The sequence below is a fragment of the Saimiri boliviensis genome, chromosome 4 (genome assembly GCF_048565385.1).
Source record: "Saimiri boliviensis isolate mSaiBol1 chromosome 4, mSaiBol1.pri, whole genome shotgun sequence".
Lineage (NCBI taxonomy): Eukaryota > Metazoa > Chordata > Mammalia > Primates > Cebidae > Saimiri > Saimiri boliviensis.
In genome coordinates this window covers 115,993,382-116,010,002 of record NC_133452.1, presented here as the reverse complement: position 1 = coordinate 116,010,002, position 16,621 = coordinate 115,993,382, and the positions used below count along the sequence as shown (strand labels likewise).

General features: G+C 38.9%; 1 non-coding gene and 1 pseudogene across 1 annotated transcript; one reads left to right on the top strand and one right to left on the bottom strand.

Annotated features, from left to right (window-relative positions):
- Positions 1–1,505: 1,505 nt before the first annotated feature.
- On the bottom strand, positions 1,506–1,718 carry LOC120363330 (small nucleolar RNA U3). Its single transcript, XR_005578903.1, has one exon. It is a non-coding gene; the product is annotated as a small nucleolar RNA U3 (small nucleolar RNA).
- An 8,606-nt stretch (positions 1,719–10,324) lies between these two features.
- Positions 10,325–11,417, top strand: LOC101028593 (ragulator complex protein LAMTOR1 pseudogene; annotated as a pseudogene).
- The last annotated feature ends 5,204 nt before the right edge of the window (positions 11,418–16,621 follow it).

Here is a 16,621-nt window from a genome sequence, read left to right as displayed (position 1 = left end):
TCCCTAGTGACTGTGATCTGGGGAACAGAGATCTGGCCTTACATTTTATAGAGGTCTAGAGAAACTAGAGATTGTGCATTATGAATAGATTTAGGGTTATTGGATTAAATGACTTGCTCAGGCGGTAGTTAATGACAGCGCTATGGTCAGAATCCATACATCCCTAATTCCATGTTTTTTTTCACACCACCACCCACTGATATGGCCAACATCATTAAGCAGCATGTAATTTGTACCCATTCAGAAGCAAAACGTGTTCAGAAGTACTTATATCAGAATATTACATGGTCATCTCAGAATATCTCCTCACCACCACCACACACCACCCAGGCCTTTGAGCTTCCTTACTGCCTTTTACATACCTTTCTTCAATTCTGTTCTTTGACATTTTAATCATCTTCCAACAGAGTTCTCTGAACTTGCTGTTCTCTTTGGCTGTTTCACTGTCCTCTCTTAGGGCTTCCGAAGTCTATTCACTTGCTTTCACTCATTTTCAACCAAAACTGCTCCTCATAGAAGGGCTGGTTCTAATATTGTTTCTTCACCTTCCATCTTGTTTCTTCTTCTAGTCAAATGAGACTGCCATTGTATAGACTTTTGACAGTAAGGTTGTCTTGTCTTTTTCCTTTACCTCTGGTAGTATGTGAACTGTCACATTTACCGTGGGAGTGGATCTAACTGTGGTCATCCTGTGACCTATGCACATTCTTAACTGCTGTTGCAGTCAGTGGATAAAGGCTGTGTGTTTGAGGAAGGAAGCCTAGTGAGGCCAGGTGATTGTAAAAGTTGGCAATTAATTGGGATGCAGCAGAGAGGTATTTGTGGAGGAATACCTAAAAGATGATAGTCTGTATTTGAAATGAAGGTGCATTGACTCTGCAACTATATACTCGCTAGCACTGGATTTACAGTGAATTCTAACAGCATACCTATTGCTGGCACTGCCCAGCGATGAAAGATTCTATTTTCAAAAAATAGCTGTAGCTACTATTTTCATCCTTAGTACTGTGACAATTTTATGGTACCTTAAAGATAACTTTCTTTTAGACTTTGAAAGTAGATTAACAACTGATGGATGAAACACTTACATTAAAATAATTGATAAAGAGACATGGAAGTCATTTAATAATAAAAGACATGTGATTTTACATTCATAGCAGTTGCTGCTTACAGTCTCCTAGGTATGAAAGATTCCTATGTCTGCTTCTTACCACTGTTCCACTTGGTTAATTATAACTTCCCTTGTAGTTCATTCATTCACTTATTGAATAAGTTCACTTATTCAATAAGTATTTATTAAGCACCAAGCATCAAGGTACCATGTTAGGATGCAATCCTCAAGGGGCTCCTGGTCTCGTGAGGGGACTGTCTTGTGGACAGGCTACAATAAAAATCGTAACAGAGGCTGGCAGCCTGGTCTGTAGCCTTGTGTACTTATTTTTAAGCTCATAGAACTGTGTGTTTTGGTATTTTATTTTTAAGAAAAATATTATTTTTTAATGGGAACCATGCAGACTTCCTTCTTTCCCTCTCACTTTTCCTGAGGAAGAGAACAGTTGTCAATGATGAAGGGCAGTTGTAGCCAAGCAACACCAAGGGCTGGCTTCATGTTCCAGAGAGAGCAGACTGGGTCTCCTCCCGGTGGTTTCTCATGCTCTACGCATTAAGAGAAACCTCTAGCAATGAATTGAAGAAAGGATTCCTCAAAGTGTAGTTTTGGTCTTTGATTTTTAATAAATAAGATGTCACACACTAGCTTTCTTAGCATTAACGTGTAGAAACTCCTGTCGATCAAGAATAAGGCATACTTCACCCTTTTTAATGAACTACATATTAATCCATGGTGTGGATAGGTCTTAATTTTCTCAACCTTTCCCCTAATTTAGGTATTTAGCTCGTTTCTAATTGTTTTGCCATCATTAACAATTCTCAACACCATATCCTCATATCCATTCTCTCATGCCACTTAGATCTTTGAGAGACCCTGTTGCAGCAAGCATAGTTGATTGACAGCCTCTTGCTCTTTAGGTTCATCACTGTGACCTTCGTAATGAGGCTATTCCTAATGAGGATTTGTAATCCTAGCCAGTGACTGAGTGTGTCTCATTCTTTCCCAATGCAGGACTCTTCCAATGGGCAGTCTTTGCTTGGGGACTCCTTACCAGCACAGCTGAAATGTTCTCAGAATTGTGCTGCAGTCTCAGGCTCTTCTTACCCAATCTTTCCTTCCTTTCTCCTTTCACAGGTATCAGATCCGCATCACAGTCCATATAGTTTCCACTTACTCTTGCTCCCTCTGCCATTGTTCTTCATAGGCACTTTCTCCAATAAATCTTTTGTATGTTAATCTTGATTTGGCATCTGCTTTTCAAAGGACCTTAACTAGCACATTGAGCTTTTCTTTCCATGCATATTTTTTATTTTAACAGATGTTTTCAGATTGTTTTCAAAAAAGGCAGTACAAATTTACATTTTCATCAGCAGCGTACAAAGATACCCCCTTTTCTCTAACTGCTCATCAGTGATTGGTAAGATCAACCTTTGAGTTTTTGCCAGTCTGATAGGTACGAAGTGAATCACACTATTAGTGTATTTTAGAGTCTTCTCTTTCATTTTTGCTTTTAAGGTGTTCTTTTCTGTGAATTGTCTATGTATATCCTTTGCGTTTTGGGTAATTTTATTCTTATCAACTTTTAATCACAATTTAGGTATTATATCTGAAGAAGAATGTTAAATTATAAGTTTTAACTAGGGCACTAAGTTATCACAAATATAACAGACCTTTTACGAATGGCCAGAGCAAGAACATTAAAAAGTTTTGTAACCCATAGTTGTCTCAATTAAGCTGAGAATATAAAGGCTGTTGGAGGAGAAAATGTTTTAGAAAGAGCTATGAGATCTTCCCTTCACCTTGGGTTGAAAAAGGTCTTAAGTAGGACTACCTGAAGAACATGTGTCATTTTTGGTTAGAGAAATGTACTAGTATGTAACTCCTGTGTGAAAAATTACAAGGCAGAGACTAGTTGGATGCCCTGACAGAGAGAAAAACAGAGAATGTTTGTTTGCCTTAGGGGGTCTGCAGTCCCAGAGCTGTCAAAGCAAGAAATATGTGAATGTTTCTAACTGACCTGATAAGGTTCCCAAAAGGAAAGATAGCTGGCCCAGAGCTGTTTTAAATCCTTGCTGGAGGTGTTGCAGGTGTTCCTGGACACCAGAAGACAGTCTATATTGAATGGACCACAAGAAAACTAGACCTGATGGTGCAGCTAGAGGAAACTGCATCCCCCATGTTCAAGAACATACACTAAAATAGTCTTTGTAGGTACCTCTAAAGGACTCATGAAAGACCTAATATTTTCCACATCTACATTTTGTATATTGATTTTTAAATTAATTTTAAAATTTTGAGATAATTATAGGTTTACTTGCAATTGCAAGAAACAATAGAGGTTTCTTTTATACTTTTAGTTTCCCCTAATGCTAACATCTTGTAAAACTATGATACAATATCAGAACCAGCTTATTGACATTGATGCAATCAAGGGGCAGCATGTTTTCTTTACCATGAGGATTCCTCTTGTTGCCCTTTTATAACCACACCCACTTCCCTCCTGCCCACCACTCCTTTCTTAACTGCCAGCAACCATAAATTTGTTCTCCATTTCTGTAATTGTGTCATTTCAAGAATGCCATGTAAATGGAAGCAAATAGTATGAAACCTTTTGAAACTGGCTTTTTAAAAAATCAGCATAATTCTTTGGACATTCGTCTAGGTGGTTGTGTTTATCAATTACCATTACCTTTTATTGCTTTATAGTGTTCCATATAGGCATACCACAGTTTGTTTAACCATTCCTGTTGAAGAACATCTGGACTGTTTCCAGCGTTTGGTGTTCAATGAATAACGTTGCTATAAAGTTTCATGTACAGGTTTTTATGTCAACATGTTTTCATTTCTTTGTGATAAAGCCGCCGGAGTGCCATTGCTGGATCATATGGTCATATAACTATATGTTTAGTTTTTTGTTTTTTTTTTTTTAAAGAAACTGTTTTCTAGAATGGTTGTATTATGCAATATACAGCAATATACAAATAATATAATTTACCAGCAATATACAAATAATATAATTTACCAGCAATATACAAATAATATAATTTCTCTTCACCCTTGCCAGCATTTGGTGTTATTACCATTTTTTGTTTTAGTTATTTTGATAGGTGTATGGTGATATCTGATGGTAGTTTTCCCTAATGTTTAAGTTATTTTAGGTTTTCCCTAATGACCAACAATGTGAACAACTTTTCATGTATTTATTTTCCATTTCTACCACCTTTTTGTGTAAATGTCGTTTTATGTCTTTTGCCCATACTCAAATTGGATTTTTTTTTTTTTTTTTTTTTTTTACTGTTGAGCTTGAGGGTTTTGATATATGCTACATATTTGTCCTTGGTCAGATGTGTAGTTTGCAAATGCTTTCTACTGCTCTGAACTTGTTTTGTTCTGTTTAATAGCTCCTTCACAGACCAAAAGTTTTTAATTTTGATGAATTTTATCAATTTTCCTTTTATAGATTGTGCTTTTGGTGTCAGATCTAGCAACTCCTTGCCTAGGTCTAAATCCAGGAGATTTTCTCCTATTTTTTTTTTCTTTTCCTTTTTTTGAGATGGAGTCTCACTCTGTCACCCAGGCTGGAGTGCAGTGACAAAATCTCAGCTCACTACAACCTCCTTCTTCTGGGTTCAAGCGATTCTCCTGCCTCAGCCTTCTAAGTAGCTGGGACTAGAGACATGCGCCACCATTCCCAGCTAATTTTTTTTGTATTTTTAGTGGACACAGGTTTCACCATGTTGGTCAGGCTGGTCTTGAACTCCTGACCTCATGTGATCCACTTGTCTTGGCCTCCCAAAGTGCTGGGATTACAGGTTTGAGCCACCATACCCAGCCTCCCATTTTATTTTCTAAAACTCTTACAGTTTTATGTTTTACATATAAGCGCATGATCCATTTTAATTTTCATATGAGATGTGAGAATTAGGTTGAGTTTCTTCTTTTCCCCCCCTATATATATCCAGTGGCTCCATCACTGTTTGTTGAAATAGGTTACCTTTTCTCTCTTGAATTGTTGTGGCACCTTTGTCAAAAATCAGTGAGATATATTTGTGTGGATTCGTTTCTGGGTTCTTTATTGCATTTCATTGATCTATGTGTCTATCCCTTTGCAAATACAACACAATCTTGACAGCTGTGGCTATATAGTAAATCAGTAGACTGATTCTTCCCACTTTATTCTCCTTCTCAAAATTTACAAGACTATTCTGGTCCTTTTGCCTTTCTATGTAAATTTTAGAACAATCTTATCTATATCCAGAGAAGATCTTGATGGGATTTCAGTTGGAATAATGTTAAATTCAGATGAATTTGAGGAGAATTGACCTATTTACTAAGTGTTTCAATTTATAAATATGGTGTATCTATTTATATAGATGGTTAAAATTTTCGTTCATCACCATGGTGTACATCAGCATTTTAGCTCACAGTTTCTGGGCATGTTGCGTTAGACTTATACCTAAGTATTTCAGTCTTTTGAGTGATCACAAACTGTAGGCTACCTTAAATTTTGCTTTCCATGGGTTCATTGCTAGTGCATAGAAATACAAAATTTTCATAAATTTATTTTGTATCATGTAATCTTGCTGAACTCATTTATAAGTTCTAAGAGTTCTAAATTTTTTTCTTCAGATTTTCTATGTAGAGAATCATGTCATTTGAAAATAGGGACAATTTTATTATGTTCTTTCTGATTTGTATGACTTATTTCACTGTTTTGCTCTATTGAACCAGCTAGAACTTATAGCACTATGTTGAAAAATTATTGAGAGTGGAATCCTTGCTTTGATGCTAATCTTATAGGAAAGGTATTCAGTCTGTTACCACTTAGAAAAATGTTAGCTTTTTATCAAGTCGAGAAAGATCCCTTCTTTTCCTCTGAAAATGGTAAACATCTGAGTAAATGCAAAAGACTTTGTGCATTTCTGCTTTTTTCCTCTTAACGACTTTATACATCATGTAACTTTTTTAAAGTAAAAATTAGAACACTGACATTTTGGGTTTATAATATATGTAGGTGTATTTCCTTTAAAAACTTAATATTATGATTAGGAAAATGTTTAATTGCTCTATATTATTTTAAGATTTCTAGATTTTACAAGAAGTAATAAAATATGAACACTAAGCAAAACATGAAAAGTTAGGAAAATATAATAAAATGGCAGATCAAACCTAAACATATCAATAACTATATTAAATGTTAATTGGTTAACCATATCAATTAAAAGACAGATTTTTGGAACAGATAAAAAAGATGCAATCATATAGTGTCTATAATGGTTATATTTAAATGAAAAGACACAGGCTCAAAGTAAATGATGGAAAAAGATATACCATGCAAACAGTAAGCATTAGGTTAGCCTGGCTATATTAATATCAGATAAAATGGATTTCAAGACAAAGAATATTACTAAAGATAAAGGAGGACATTTTTATAAAATTAAGGGGTTAAGCTTACTAACATAGCTTCAAAGTGTATAAAGCCAAAATGTACAGGATTAAAGGAGAAACAGATAAATATACATCATGATTGAAGATCTCTCTCCCTCCCCACAGATAATAGAATCACTAGACAAAAAAATTTACTAAGGTCATAGAGAAGTAAACAGTATTATCTACCACACTGAATACTTTTCATATAACACCATAATAATGGAGGAATACACTTTATTCTCAAGAGTATATTTTATATAATTCCATTTAAATAATATTGTTGAAATGGCAAAATTACAGAAATGAAGAACAGATTAGTGGTTGCCACAAAGTTACGGAAGGAGTGTGGGCAAGTGGATGTGCTATAGAAGGTCAACATGAGGGATTCTTTTGGTGAAGGAAATATTCTGTATTTTGATAGTATCAATGTCAATATTCTAGTTGTGATTTTGTACTGTATTTTGTAAAATGTTGAGGGGGAAACTAGGTGAAGTGTGTAGGTGATCACTCATTTCTTTCAACTGTATGTTAACCTATAATTATTTCAAAATGAGAAGCTTAATTAAAAATCAATATACTCACACTTGTAATCCTAGCTACTCAGGAGGCTGAGATGGGAGGATCACTTGAGCCACTGAACTCTATTCTTGGGGACAGAGTGAGACCTCTATTTCTTAAAAAATTATCAAGGAGGCGGAGCAATGTAACCCTCTATCAATCATCTCCGGCTACAGGAACACCAAACTGAATAGCTATCCACAGAGGAAATCACCTTCATAAGAACCAAAAATTAGGTGAGCAATCACAGTTATCTGGTTTTAATATCCTATCAAGGAAAGGGGCACTGAAGAGGATAGGAAAGATAGTCTTTCTTGAATTACCTATGCCACACCTCTTCCACTCCCTGGCAACACAGCACGGCATGGAGAGAGAATCTGTACATTTCGGTGAGGGAGAGCCAAGTGACTGTGATGCTTTGCATTAGAAGTCAGCATTTCTAGGGTACTAAATAAACTTGAAAGCAGTCTAGGCCTCAAGGACTGGGTAAGTCCTGGTGCTGTGCTGGGCTCAGAGACAGTGGACTTGAAGTGCAACATGACCCAGTGAGACATCAGCTGGGGTGACCAAGGGAGTGCTTGTGTCACCCCTCCCCCAACTCCAGAGACTAAAGAAGAGAAAAGAAGACTTTGTCTTGCAACTTGAATACCAGTTCAGACACAGTAAAATCAAGCACTAAGCAGAGTCCTGAAGTCCACATTCCAGGCCATACCTCTCGGATAATATTTCTATACCCACCCTGGGTCAGAATGGAACCCACTGGCCTGAAGGAAAGGACCTAGTCCTAGCGGAATTCACCACCTGCTGACTAAAGAGCCTTTGGGCCTTGAATAAACATCAGTGGTAGCCAGATGGCAGTCACCACAGGCCTTAGGCAAGATCTAGTATGATACGCTTCAAGCATGACCCAGCAAATTCCCAGCTGTGGTGGCCACAGACTTCATGACAAAAATCCTCAGAAATTGGGGTATAGAAGGAATGTACTCAACATAATAAAAGCCACATATGATAGACCCACAGCTAGTATCATACTGAATGGGGAAAAAACTGAAAGCGTTTCCTTTAAGATCTGGAACAAGACAAGGATGCCCGCTTTGACCACTGTTATTCAACATGGTACTGATAATGCTAGCTACAGCAATCAGAAAAGAGAAAGAAATAAAGGGCATACAAGTTGGAAAGAAAGAATTCAAATTATCCTATTTTCAGATGATATGACCTCATATTTTGAAAAACCTAAAGATCCCACCAAAAAACTATTATAACTGATAAACATAGTCAGTAAAGTTGCAGGATACACAATCACACAGAAAAATAAGTAACACTGCTATATGCAACAGTGAACAATCTGAAAAACAAATCAAGAAAATAATCCCATTTAAAATACCTATGAATAAAATACCTAGGAATAAACTTAACCAAAGAAGTGAAAGATTTCTACAATGGAAACTAGAAAACTTTGAGGAAAGAAATTGATAAGGACACATAAAAATGGAAAGATATTCTATGTTCATAAATTAGAGGAATCACTATTGTTAAGATATCCATATCACCCAAAACAATCTACGGATTCAGTGCAGTCTCTACCAAAATACCAATGACATTCTTCCAGAAATAGAGAAAATAATCCCAAAATTAATATAAAACTGCAGAAGACCAAGAATAGCCAAAGTCATCCTACGCAAAAATAACAAAACTAGAGGAATCACATTATCTGGCTTCAAATTATATTACAAAACTCTAGTAACCAAAACAGCATAGTACTGGCATAATAAAGACATAGATCAATGGAACAGAATAGAGAAGCCAGAAACAAATCTATACATCTACATGAAACTCATTTTTGACAAAGGTTTCAAGAACATACAATGGGGAAGAGATAGTTTCTTCTATAAATGATGCTGAGAAAACTGGATATCTACAAAGAAGAATGAAACTAGACTCCTATCTCTTGGCATATACAAAAAGAAAATTTAGACTCAAATCTAAGACCTTAAGCCATGAAACAAAAGAAAACATTGGGGAAACTCTCCAGGATACTGGTCTGGGCAAAGATTTCTTGGATAATACCCCAAAAGCACAGGCAACCAAAACAAAAATGGGTAAATGAGATCACATAAAGTTAAAAAGCTTCTGCACACAAGGGAAACAATCAACAAAGTGAAGTGACTACCCACAGAATGAGAGAAAATATTTGTGAACTACTTATCTGACAAGGAATTAATAACCAGAATATATAAGGAGCTCAAACAACTTAATAGAAAAAAGAATTTAATCATCCAATTAAAAATGTACAGAAGATCTGATTAGACATTTTTTGAAAGAAGATGTACAAATGACAAACAGGTATATGAAAAGGTGCTCAACATCACTGATCATTAGAGAAATGCAAATCAAAACCATAATGAGATATCATCTCAGCCCAGTTAAAATGGCTTTTATCCAAAGACAGGCAATAATAAATGGATGCTGGCAAGGATGGGGAGAAAGAAGAACCCTCATATACTGTTGGTGAAAATGTAAATTTTGTTTTTGTTTTTGTTTTTGTTTGAGATGGCGTTTCACTCTTACCCAGGCTGGAGTGCAATGGCGGATCTCGGCTCACCACAACGTCCACCTCCTGGGTTCAAGCAATTCTCCTGCCTCAGCCTCCCGAGTAGCTGGGACTACAGGCACGTGCCACCACGCCCAGCTAATTTCTGTATTTTTTTTAGTAGAGATTGGGTTTCACCATGTTGACCAGAATGGTCTTGATCTCATGACCTCGTGATCCACCCACCTCAGCCTCCCAAAGTGCTGGAATTACAGGCGTGAGCCACCGCGCCCAGCCGGAAATGTAAATTTTATAACTACTGCGAAGAACAGTTTGGAGGTTCCTCAAAAACTAAAAATAGAACTACCATATGATCCGATGATCCCACTGCTAGGTTTATACCCCAAATAATGGAAATCAGTATATTTATGAGACATCTGCACTGCCATGTGTATTGCAGCACTATTCACAATAGCCAAGATTTGGAAACAACCTAACTATCCATCAACAGATGAATGGATAAAGAAAATGTGGTACATATACACAATGGAGTACTATTCAGCCATAAAAAAATGTGATTTTGTCATTTACCGCAACATGAATGGAACTGGAGGTCATTGTGTTAAATGAAATAATCCAGACATAGAAAGACAAACTTCACATGTTTCTACTTAATTGTGGGAGCGGCCGCAGGTCATGTGACTGGAGGGGCTCCTGACGGACGCAGTCCCTCCTCAGCGCTGCCTGAGCGCCCAGCCCGACCCCGGCCATGGGGTGCTGCTACAGCAGCGAGAACGAGGACTCGGACCAGGACCAAGGAGCGGAAGCTGCTGCTGGACCCTAGCCCAGTCCCCCTACCAAAGCCCTCAATGGAGCTGAGCCCAACTACCACAGCCTGCCTTCCGCTCTCACAGATGAGCAGGCCCTGCTCTCTTCCATCCTTGCCAAGACAGCCAGCAACATCATTGATGTGTCTGCTGCAGACTCACAGGGCATGGAGTAGCATGAGTACATGGACCGTGCCAGGCAGTACAGCACCCGCTTGGCTGTGCTGAGCAGCAGCCTGACCCATTGGAAGAAGCTGCCACCTCTGCCATCTCTTACCAGCCAGCCCCACCAAGTGCTGGCCAGCGAGCCTATCCCATTCTCCGATTTGCAGCAGGTCTCCAGGATAGCTACTTATGCCTACAGTGCACTTTCTCAGATCCGTGTGGACGCCAAAGAGGAGCTGGTTGTACAGTTTGGGATCCCATGAAGAGAGGGGTCCTTGGACAGCTCTTCTCCTCTCTTCATCCCATCTCTGCCCCAACCCCCGGCCTCCAGCCTTACTGTGGCTTGTATAGTACCCTAACCTGCTACTAATCACAGAGAAAAATGTGAAGGAGGAGGAGAAGAGCAAGGCTAGAAGCCTGAGCAAGTGAGGGTAGAACCTTTTGGGACTGGCCTTTGAAGCCCTGGCCAGGGATAGGGTTGGGGCCAAAAGGACAGGGCCTGGTATGTTTTCATAGTCATTGAGAATGTGAAGATACCAATCTGGGTGGGGGGAGATCACCAGGGGACCTAGGGAGATCCCCTTCCCACCCTCTCTCTTGGCCTCAGAGTCACTCCTGCCCCCTCTCCCTGACTTGGTGCTCACATGCACCTCGCTAGGGTTTGTGACCAGGGTCTGGGTGAGCTTGAATTGGAATGAATTGAGTTTGTATTTCTAGAACCCTAGGTTTTTACATGTTTGGTCTTTTTTTGTTTTGGTTTGTCACCCTCGATAAAGGAAGTATATTCATCCAAGTGCTGTTTCTGGCCCGTCTATCCTACCCATTCTACTTTTGAATACTCAGGTCTATGAGAGTGAGATGGGGGGAAGGAAGCATCTTCCAGGGGCACTGAAGATGAATCCAGGACATAAGGGTTTAGGGTATCAGCTCTTAGCTGAGACCTGGCTTGGGCTAACCTCAGATTGGATGAGACCGTTCTTGTCTTTTGTCCAGTGATGATGGGAACACTGTCAAAGCTGAACAGACCTGAATGTGAGGCAGCTTTGACTCTTGGGGCCCTGCCTTAGACTTGGTGGAATTACCAACAGCCCCTGGGGGGTGAAGGGAGACACCAGTGGTGTGGGGGTGGGGAGTGAAAGCAGACCAGGCTCTTCTGGGAATATCTAATATGGAGTCAGTAAACATGTTTTTTAAGCAGAAGATTGTTTTTATCAAATAAAATCTTAAGCAGAATCCCAACATATTAAAAAAAGAATTGTGGGAGCCAAAAGTTAAAACAATTGAGCTCATTGAGATAAAGGGTAGAAGGATGGTTGCCAGAGGCTGAGAAATGTAGTGTGAGTAGGGGTATGGGGCTGATTTACAGCCACTAAAATATAGTTAGATACAATAAATAAGATCTAGCATTTGATAGCACAACAAGGTGACTACCATTAGCAATAATTTGTTGTACGTTTTAGAATAACTGAAGGGGTACAATTTGATTGTTCATAATACAAAGAAATGATGAATGCTTGAGGTAATGGATACCCATTTACCCTGATATGATTATTACATATTATATGCATGTCTGTATCAAAATGTCTCATGCACCCCTAAACATATACAACTACTATGTATCCATAAAAATTAAAAATTAAAAGAATGTATAAAATATAAATAAAAGAGAGATTATTCTGAATTATTTGAGTGACCCAATTTAAGTATGTGCTCCTTAAAAGCAGAGAACTTCACCTGGCTGGAAGCAGAAACAGACTGCTTCAGAAGCGGGAGTCAGAGAGATCAAAGAGTGTGTGGGACTTGTTCTAGCATTGCTGAGTTTAAAAGAGTTTATGTGGGAAGACATGTGAGTAGCCTCTAGAAGCTGAGAACCACCCCAAGCTGATGACAAGCAAGGAAATAGGAATTTTAGTTCTTCAATTGCACGGAACTGAATTCTGCCAACTTAAATTATCCTAGAAACAGAGCCTCCCCAAGAGCATCCTGAAAAAACACAGCTCTACTGACAACTTGATTTAATCTTATGAGATTCTAAGGAGAAAGCACAGGTGAGCTTGGTACCTAGACTCCAACTACAGAAACTATGAGATAATAAATGGGTGTTTTTAAGCTTCTAAATTTGTGGAAATTGCCATATACAATCTGTATTCTCATGGAGGGAATTTATCACATTTTTCCAACATTATATGATAATTTGGGACTTTATTTTCAGATTTTATATTCCAATATTAAATAGATGCCAAAGAATGGGGAAATAAATCAACATACAAAAGAGTATATGCCGACTGTTAAAACAAGCCTCAACGCATTATAAAAAATGGATAGCCATTTTCACAGCCTTAGCCATTGTTTTGTGTGGGCTCTATCAAGTCCAGGGCAACCAGGGACTGAAGCAGTCACCTGGTACAGCCCAGCAGCTCTATAGAGAAGAGATTAGACTGCTTATCACGTGGATCCTAAATCCCATTTCTCTTCACTGGGCAGAATCTCTGACAGGAGCCTCCAGTCACTCCTGCCAGTATTTTCTGGACAACAGGGGTTTTCAAATCTCCCTGGGATAAAGCTCCCAGAGGGAGAAACAGGCCACCATCTTTGCTGTTTAACAGCCTTCACTGTTGACACCTTCAGGTACTGGAAAATCCAACATGACTGGGGACTGGAGTGGACCCCCAGCATACCACACCAACCCTGTGGAAAAGTCGACTCTTTGTTATGAGGGTCCCTGATCCCATGTCTTCTCACTGGGTGGGTCCTCCAGGCCTGGATCTCTAGCCACCCTCTGTTGGGGATATTGAGCCAGTAGTAACTCTACAACTCCCTGGGACAAATCTCCCAGTGGGAGGGATGCGCTGCCAACTTTGGTGTCTCACAACCCTTGTCCTTGCTGTCTCCAGGCTCTAGAGAGTCTGTGGAGACCAGGGGCTGGTTCAGATCCCAGCATAGAGCCACCACCTCATAGAAAAGTGGCCAGACTGTTCTCTAGGCAGATCACAGTCCTCATTTCTCCTCACTAGGCAGGACCACCCAACCCAGGACTCCAGCACAACCCCCCACCTCTGCCTGATCACCATAGTCAGAGGTAGCCCAGCATTTCTCCAAGGAGGAAATCTCAGTCAACCCACAGCCCCTCCATTGTTACAGTTGCAGTGGTATTGCCCCAACAGCCCTTAGGCTGGGGAAGGAGCAAAGGGCCAAGTCATTACACTGGCACCTCCAGCACACCATATCCCCACATGGAGAGAAGTCCAGCCCCTCTTTCCTGAGGACTCCCCCCACCACCCACCAACCACTCTTTACTAGGCAGGACATTAAAATGTCCATACTGCCCAAAGCAATCAGTATTATTTCTTTCAAACTAACAATGACATTGTTCACAGAACTAGGAAAAAATCTATTTTAAAATTCATGTGGAACCAAAAAGAGCCTGAATAGCTAAGGCAATCCTGAGCAAAAAAGAACAAAGCTGGAGGCATCATGTTACCCAACTTCAAACTATACTACAGGGCTATAGTAATCAAAACAGCACAGTATCAGTACAAAAACACATACACAGACCAATGGTACAGAATAGAGAGCCCAGAAATAAGACCACGGACTTAAAACCATCTGATCTTTGACAAAGTTGGCAAAAACAAGCAATGGGGAAAAGCTTCCTTTTCAATAAACAGTACTGGGATAACTGGTTAGCCATACATACATGATTAACCAGACCCCTTTCTGACACCATATACACAAGTCCAACTCAAGATGGATCAAAGATTTAAATGCAAAACCCAAAAGTATACAAACCCTGGAAGATAACCTAGGCATACCATTGTGGACATAGGATTGGGCAAAGATTTCATGATGAAGACACCAAAAGCAATTGCAACAGAAGCAAAAAGTAACAACCGAGATCTAATTAAACCAAAGTTATTCTGCAAAACAAAAGAAACTATTAACAGAGTAAACAGACAACCTACAAAATGAGAGAAAATATTTGCAAACTATGCACCTGACAAAGGTCTAATATTGAGCATCTATTAAGTAACTTAAATAAGTTTACAAGCCAAAAACGAACAACTCCATGAAAAAAGTGGGAAGAGGATATGAAGACTTTTCAAAAGAAGACATATATGGAGCCAGGAAGCACATGAAAAAAGCTGACATCATTGATCATTAGAGAAATGTAAATCAAAAACAGAATGAAATACCATGTCATACCAGTCAGAATCTATTACAAAGCCAAATAAATAACAAATTCTGGTGAGGTTGTGAAGCAAAGGGAACGCTTACACTGTTGGTGGGAATGTCAATAATGTTTGACCATTGTGGAAAGAAGCATGGCAATCCTCAAAGAGCTAAAAACAGAAATACCATTCAACTAAGAAGTCCCATGCCCCATTACTGGGTATATACCCAAAGGAATATAAATCATTCCACCATAAAGACACATGCACACAAATGTTCACTGCAGTACTATTCACAATAGCAAAGACATGGAATCAATCTAAATGCCCATCAATGATAGACTGGATTTTTAAAATGTGGTACATATACACCATGGAACACTCGGCAGCCATAAAAAAAGAGATCATGCCCTTTGCAGGAACGTGGAGTTGGAGGCCATTGTCCTTAGCAAACTCAATGCAGGAACTCAAATGCAGAAAACCAAATACTGCATATTCTCTTATAAATGGGAGCTAAATTATGAGAACACATGGACAAAAGAGGAGAACAACAGACACTGAGGCCTATTTGAAGGTGGATGGTAAAAGGAGGGAGAAATTTGGGAAAAATAACAATTGGGTACTAGGCTTAGTATATGGGAGATGAAATAATCTGTATAACAAACCCCCGTGACTTGAGTTTACCTCTAGAACAAACCTGCACATGTGCATCTGAACCTAAAATAAAAATTGAAAGAAAATTGCAGAGTAGATTTTAAATGTTCTCACCAGAAAAAATAAGCATATGAGGTAATAGATACCTTAATTTAGCCATTCCCCAGTGTGTGTGTGTGTGTGTGTGTGTGTGTGTGTGTGTGTGTATGTATATATATATATGTGTATATATATATATATGTTATGTTGCACATTCTAATTATGTCGTTGTCAATTTTTAAAAATTAATTAATTTTTAAAAATTATGGGCCAGGCTCGGTGGCTCATGCCTGTAATCCCAGCACTTTGGCAGGCTGAGACAGGTGGATCACCTGAGGTCAGGAGTTTGATATCAGCCGGACAACATGGTGAAACTCTGTCTCTACTAAAAATACAGAAACTAGCCAGGCGTAGTGGAGGTGCCTGCAGTCCAAGCTACTTGGGAGGATGAGGCAGGAGAATCGCTTGAGCCTGAGAGGTAGAGATTTTAGTGAGCCAAGATAGTGCTGCTGCACTCCAGCATTTATCATTCCTTTAAGGCCAGACAAAAAGGATAGCCAATTGTGACAGCACCATTTGTTAAATTAACTCCCACTTTTCCAATTATATGAAATATCTTTATCACATATGAGATTCTCATATATTTGGGGAATCTATTTCTGGAGTTTCTTGTTTCACTGATCTATTTTCCTAGTTGTCTGTCAGCACTGATTCGTTCCAGTCGGTTTCGATTTCAGACTACTCTTGTGCTCCCTCACTAGTGTTCTTTTGCATTTCCTTAACTGTTCTTGGGTATTTAATTTTTCATATGTACCTTGAGATTATGCCCTAGTTCTGTTGCTTTACCCATGCCCCCCAAAGCCTTGTCGGAATTCTGATCGGAAATCATTTCATTTATAAATTTTATGGGAATGAACATCCATGTTATATGTCAATGAAGAACATGGCATTTTCATTCATTCAGATGTTGTTTATAATAACATTTTATGGTTTTCTTCACCTAGGGCTTTTGGCTACTGTGAATAGCATTGCTTTCCATTTGTATTTCTAGTTTTTTTTTTTATCAACATGGAGAAAACTACTACTTTTAATCTACCCACTTTACCTAATTTTACAATTTATTTTCATTTTTTAA